The 6,697-nt window shown below is 39.7% G+C and overlaps 1 non-coding gene across 1 annotated transcript; it reads left to right on the forward strand.

Annotated features, from left to right (window-relative positions):
• The first annotated feature begins 1,362 nt into the window (after positions 1-1,362).
• LOC112760049 (small nucleolar RNA R71) lies at positions 1,363-1,466 on the forward strand. The gene has a single exon (XR_003180506.1). It is a non-coding gene; the product is annotated as a small nucleolar RNA R71 (small nucleolar RNA).
• The last annotated feature ends 5,231 nt before the right edge of the window (positions 1,467-6,697 follow it).

The following is a 6,697-nucleotide window of genomic DNA, read 5'->3' on the forward strand; positions in this document are numbered from 1 at the left end:
GAGTTAGAGGCATCATATTTATGCTAGCTCCTAGATCACAGAATCCTCTGTCAATTTTTGTTTCCCCTATGATGCAAGGGATATGAAAACTTCCTGGGTCCGTTTTCTTAGAGAGTGTGTCCTTCTTGATGAGAGCACTGCATTCTTTGTTCATTGTTACCGTTTGTCCTCCCTTCAAAACTCTTTTCTTGCTTAACAATTCCTTTAAATACTTGATGTGTGTAGGCATTTGATGGAGAATCTCAAGAAAGGGAATATTGACATGGAGAGAGTTAAATGTCTCTAAAAACCTTGAATAGGTTTTCTCTTTTTCACCTCCTCCTAACCTCTGAGGAAATGGTGCTTTTGGTTGGTATATTTCCAGCATGCCTTTTTGCAGTTCCTTGGCTTGCTCAGTTCCACTTTCCTGCTTAACTTCTTCCAACCTTCCTTCAAGATTTCTGGCTCCTGCTCTGAGGGCCTGATTCCTTCTTCTTCTGAAACTTCCTTCAATATGGTGATGGCCTTGCATTCTTCCCATCTTACTCTCTTTTGTTCCCCTTTAGGATTCTTTTCTGTGTCACTAGGGAATACTGCAGTTGATTTGACGGCCTGTTGAGATAGCTCTCCTACTTGAGACTCCATCCTCTTGAGTTTTTCACCATGGTTTCTTAAGGTAGCTCTCACATCATCCCTGAAGCTTTTCAATTCGGTTATGTCTTGACTCATGGTTGCCATCATTCCTTCTATCCGGTTTAATTGATCTTGAAATTGTTGGTTCGGATTAGGTTGGGTAGGTTGATTATTTTGGCCATGATATGATGGTTGGGGGTAAGTGTTTTGTGTGGCTTGGTATGATCTTTGGTTGGAGTTTTGGATGTGGAATTGTTATGTTGGTTGTGGTTGTAAGGTTTGTGGTTTTGTGGTTGGGTTTGTTGGTTCCCCCACCCAAAGTTTGGGTGATTTTTCCATCCTGGGTTGTAAGTGTTGGAGTGTGGATCATATGATTGCCTTTGTTGGTTTCCCACATAGTTGGCCTCTTCCCAATCACCTCCTTCAATGCTTACTTCCTCTTGATCTTGTGTGTGTATTGCAGCCACTTGCTTTGTTTCTAATTGCCTGGTAAGCTCTGCTAGTTGCTTGGCAAACACCTTGTTTTGGGCTAGAATTGTATCAACATGGTTCAGCTCCATGACTCCCTTAGTGTTGTGCCTTTCTGATGCATAGTAGTACTCATTCTCAGCCACTGTCTCAATCACTTCAATGGCCTCTTCCACAGTCTTTTTCCTGTTCAATGAACCTCCTGATGAATGGTCTACAGCCTTCCTTGATTCATAAGAGAGTCCATCATAGAAAATATGCAATTGCACCCAATCATGGAACATGTCTGGTGGGCATTTCCTTGTCAAGTCCTTGAATCTCTCCCATGCCTCGTAGAGAGTTTCACCATCTTGTTGTCTAAAAGTCTGAACCTCAGATCGAAGCCTATTGACCTTTTGTGGGGGGTAGAAACGTGCCAGAAACTTGCTTTCCACCTCATCCCATGTTGTTAGACTCCCCCTTGGGAATGATTCCAGCCACTTAGCTGCTTTGTCCCTAAGTGAAAATGGGAACAAAAGCAGTTTATATGCATCTTCCTGGACTCCATTGGACTTCACAGTGTCACAAATTCTCAGGAATTTTGTGAGATGTTGGTTTGGGTCTTCATTAGCACTTCCACCAAATGAACAATGATTCTCCACAAGTGATATTAGCTGTGGTTTGAGTTCAAAATTGTTGGCCTGAATGGGTGGTTTCTGGATGCTGCTACCACAATTCCCAGAGGTTGGGTTTATGTATGAACTAAGAACCCTCCTCTCAGGAATGGCATTGTTTCCATCAGCTCTCTCATGGTTGTGAACTTCTCTATCCATGTTGAGATCTAAAGCTTCCTCAAAATTGTCCTCAGATTCTCCTTCAGATTCCTCTTCTCCCACTACTCTCTTCCCTCTTGCTTCCCTTCTCAGTCTATGAAGGGTCCTCTCTGGTTCGGTATATGGAGGAGTTGATGTCTCTCTTCTCCTACCTGTCATACAAGAACACAGCACAGGCAACAAACAAGTGAAATACTCTTGGTTAATGGAAGAGTATGGTTAGAGCAATTGAGGAATTAATTCAAACAGTTAGTGAGTCAGTGAGTTAGTTGCTTGAATTTAAAGGCATAAAGAAAGAAAGCATGTAACAGAGTGCAGAAATTAAAATTCAACAAGTAACTTGAACAGAATTAACAAAGCAAGAGAAATTGCTCAATCTAGTTAGCTTCCAATTGGAGAATTGTCAATCGAAAACCAATCCCCGGCAACGGCGCCATAAACTTGATGCGCATAAACTAGTTATGCTACGATTTAGGAAATTGCACGATCGGCAAAATTCCTTCCGGCAAGTGCACCGGTTATCGTCAAGTAAAAACTCACAATAGAGTGAGGTCGAATCCCACAAGGATTGGTTGAGTGAGCAATTCGGATTAGAAGTGTGTTCTAGTTGAGCGGAATCAAGATTGAGATGAGAATTGCGGAATGTAAAATTGGCGGGAAAAATAAATGACAAGGAATTGAAATGGCGGAATCTTAAATTGCATGAATTAAAGAGCAGAAACTAAATTGCTGAAATTAAAAGGGAATGGGGGTGATTGCAAGAATTGAGTTGCAGAATGTAAAGAGAAGATGGAAATCAGAATTGGGGGATTCATTGGGTTATAGGAGATATTGAGATCTCCGAATCAAAACATGTTTATCTCTTCCTCAAGCAATGCGTTCATTGAATTTTGCTTGGCAATCTTATATGATTGGATCCCAATCCCTTGGTTCACCAATTCTCTCTAAAAATGAACAAATTCCCAATCCCTTGGTTTAAATGTTCATAAGAAGAGATGATGCTCGATCACTGATTATACCACACAGTTTCATGAACCACAATTTGGTAGGATTACATGTCACAATATCCATCCAAACCCCAATCCAATTCACTGTGAGAAAGCTTCTCTAGCATGAATCCTCCATTCCTTTCCCAAGGTTCCGAAGGATTCCAATTATGGGTAGTTTCTTTCCCAAGACAACTACCCAATGGAATTAGATCGAGAAGCTTTCTAACAAAATTCAAGAGAAAAGATTGCAGAAGAAGATAAACTATTATTGATTCATTGAATTACAATAGAGCTCCCTAACCCAATGAAAGGGGGTTTAGTGAGTCATAGCTCTGAATTCAATTACAAAGATATGAAAACTAGCTAAAAGTGAAGGTAAAAGTTCTTTCTAACTTAAATTCTATCCTATTTATACACTTTCTATATTGAGCTTCTATTGTGTTTCTTGGGCTTTGAGGCCTCTCCCTGCTTTCCTTTTGCCTTGGGTTTATGATCCATAATCTTGATGAGACTGCTGATCCAAATTCTGTAACATTCATTGAGCCAACTTAGTGATAATCAAATAATGGCACATGACTCAATAAATTGAAATTTCAGACTCATCAATCCTTCAGGCCCAATCCCATAAACCATGATATTCAATTGGGTTTCATACCAGAATAAGTTTAAGTTAATGTTTGTGCTCAAATACTAACTTAAACCACAATATTTTTGGTCCAGAAACCTTTTCCAAGAGTGGCGTTTAAGTTGCAGTTCAAGCTTAAACTGCAGCTTAAACGCCAGACACTTCCAGTGAGGCCTTTTGTAGAAGCACGTTTAAGCTTCAGTTTAAGGTTAAACTGAAGCTTAAACGTGGAAATGGAAGAAGGCAGCCCTGGAGAGTCATGTAGTCGAACACGTTTAAGCTTCAGTTTAAGGTTAAACTGAAGCTTAAACGTGGATATAGGAAGGGCAGCCCTGGAGGTCGAACACGTTTAACCTCCAGTTTAAGGTTAAACTGGAGGTTAAACGTGGAAATGGAAGGAGGCATCCTGGAGGTCGAACACGTTTAACCTCCAGTTTAAGGTTAAACTGGAGGTTAAACGTGGAAGCTTAGAAGGGTAGCCCTGGAGGTGTCGAACACGTTTAAGCTCCAGTTTGAGGTCAAACTGGAGCTTAAACGTGGAAATGGAGAGAGCAACCCTGGAGGAGGAAACTTGGTCGAACACGTTTAAGCTCCAGTTTGAGGTCAAACTGGAGCTTAAACGTGGAAATGGCTCCCTGGTGCTTTTCCCATTCTGGCGTTTAACCTCCAGTTTAAGGTTAAACTGGAGGTTAAACGTGGAACTCCTTCCTGAGTGGCATTATCATTCTGGCGTTTAACCTCCAGTTTGAGGTCAAACTGGAGGTTAAACGTGGAATGCTTCTTTGGTGAGACTTTTCATTCTGGCGTTTAACCTCCAGTTTAAGGTCAAACTGGAGGTTAAACTTCAATTCCAGCATTTCTTAGCCTTCATGATTCTGGCGTTTAAGCTCCAGTTTAGGCTTAAACTGGAACTTAAACTCCACATGTGATATTCAAGCTTCCTTTATTGATTTTGTTGCTTCCTTGCTTAGCCTCTTCTTCCCTGAAATCATCCAAACAAATGCATCAAAGTCTTGCAAAATTTCATGAGAAATCTTCCATTCATAGCATTCAAGTAATATAACTAAAACTCATGGAATTTGCATCAAAATCATATTGTTTGGATGGTTCATTGCTTTGTTATTCTTTTAACCATTCTTGGTTACTTTAAGCTCAAGAAAATGCATAAAACCACTAAAACTAACAGAAAAATACTAGTGAAACTAGCCTAAGATGCCTTGGCATCACAACACCAAACTTAATACTTGCTTGTCCCTAAGCAAGTCCTGAGTTATTTAAGAAGAAAGTATGAAACAGAAAGCAATTACATTGGCTATATTAGCAAGCATTTGAAGTTCCTCAGAAGGGTTTTATGCAGAAAGTTGCAGCATCACTTTTTCATTCTTATCAGGTAAGATTATCACTTTTTCATTGCATCCATCAAACACTGCTATGGCCTCTTGTTATTCTTATGTCCTTGGCACTTTTCTCTTCTTTGTTTTTCTTTTCTTTTTCTTAGAGCTTCTTTTGCTCCTTGTTTGCTTAGTGTCATGTGTTGCACAAGCCTTTGGCATTTTCTTTTTCTTATCAGTGCACTACACATATCCACTTTAGGCATTTTAGTTCACATTTCTTCTTGAGACATTGGTGCCCAGCACCTCTTTGTGTGACTAAATGTTTTGTATTTAGGTTGCTCTTGATAATGGACTTTTGGTTGATAATCCCGGGTTAGTTAACCCAAGTTACCAAGTGTTGAAACACTCCTCAGAACCTATTCATCCAAGCATATCCTTAATACATAAACACCACAGGCATTTGTCTCAGAAGTTCAAACCATTGGTACCTAGCTTATTTTCTCAATTTTTTTTTTTTTGCTTTTTGGTTGCCCTTTTTCAGTGGCTTTTTCTTCTTCTTTTTCTTTCTTTTTCATGGCCAAAGACATTTATTCATCAAGATCCATAGACAGTTTTCAATTTCTACACAAAGAATGATAATTCTACACTCTAATTCCAGTGATCTGACTAAACAATCAAGCATGCATACCACCACTTAATTCTACTTGATTTGTCACTAATTTAGCCAAGTTACTTTTGTTCAAACTTTTCTTTTATTTTTGGAAACAGAACAAGCATGGCAAGCACTCGTTTAAGAAGGTGAAGTTATATCCAAACATCTAGGCATTCACTTTATTCAAAGCAATAAACAGACACTCATACTAAAAAAAAAAAAAAACTCCACATAACACTTAAATGACTTATGATGAAAGAAAGCTCATAAAGACAATCCACCAATGATCATTTGATTATTAAGGAACGAGACCACCTCTTATTTATTGCTTGATTCTTCTTAATTCTTGGGATCCTGCTTCTTCTTGCTTCCTGCCTCTTTCTGACCACTTGTGCTTCCTTTGTCTTTTCTTATGAGCTTTTTCCAGAATCCAGCCTTTTTCATCGTTTCTTCCACTCCTTTTTCAAGGATCATTGCCTTGTTTATTTCTCCTTCTTTCCTCCCTTTGAAATACTCATCAAAAGCTGGGAATGTTGGGTCCATCTTGTGTAGATGTTCCCCTATGTAGTTAAGCTTGATTTGCGAACTGATGTTGTAATCAGCTTGGACTGAGTATCTTGCATTCTGTAAAGTGGTGGCTTCCTTGATTGCCAAGACATTGGCATCTTGGTGTTGGCATATGTGGCTGAAGGATTCCTGTAAGTGTAAATTCTGTTCCCTTTGCAAATCGAAGAATCTTGATTCAAAGTTCCTTTGCATATCCATCATTTTTAGGTGAAAGTCCTCTTGTCTCTCCTGAGACCTCATGTATTGTTGAGACATTCCTTCCATGATTTCCTGCATTCTGCTCATATCCATGGGGTCTCTGGGAATTCGTTGTCTTCTTTCTGGAATTGCTTGCTCTTCTTGCTCTTCTTCTCTGTCTTCTCCTTCCTGTCTTTCTTGTTCTACTTCTTGCTCGGCTTCCACTTGTTGCCCTTCTTCATTTCTTCTTCTTGTATGTCTTGGAGGAGTTGGGCCAAGAGTCATTCTGTACGCAGTTATGGCCAATCCAGGATATAGCCAATTAGGTCTTTCATCCTCAAGTGGTACTTGGGCATCGATGCATAGTCTAATGATAGTGCTAGGGAAGTGGAGCCAGGATTCAGGGTCACTTTTCTCACTAAACTCTTGTATCTGTTCAGCAATGAGTTTATGAACTTTGA

The sequence above is a fragment of the Arachis hypogaea genome, chromosome 16 (genome assembly GCF_003086295.3).
Source record: "Arachis hypogaea cultivar Tifrunner chromosome 16, arahy.Tifrunner.gnm2.J5K5, whole genome shotgun sequence".
Taxonomy (NCBI): Eukaryota; Viridiplantae; Streptophyta; class Magnoliopsida; order Fabales; family Fabaceae; genus Arachis; species Arachis hypogaea.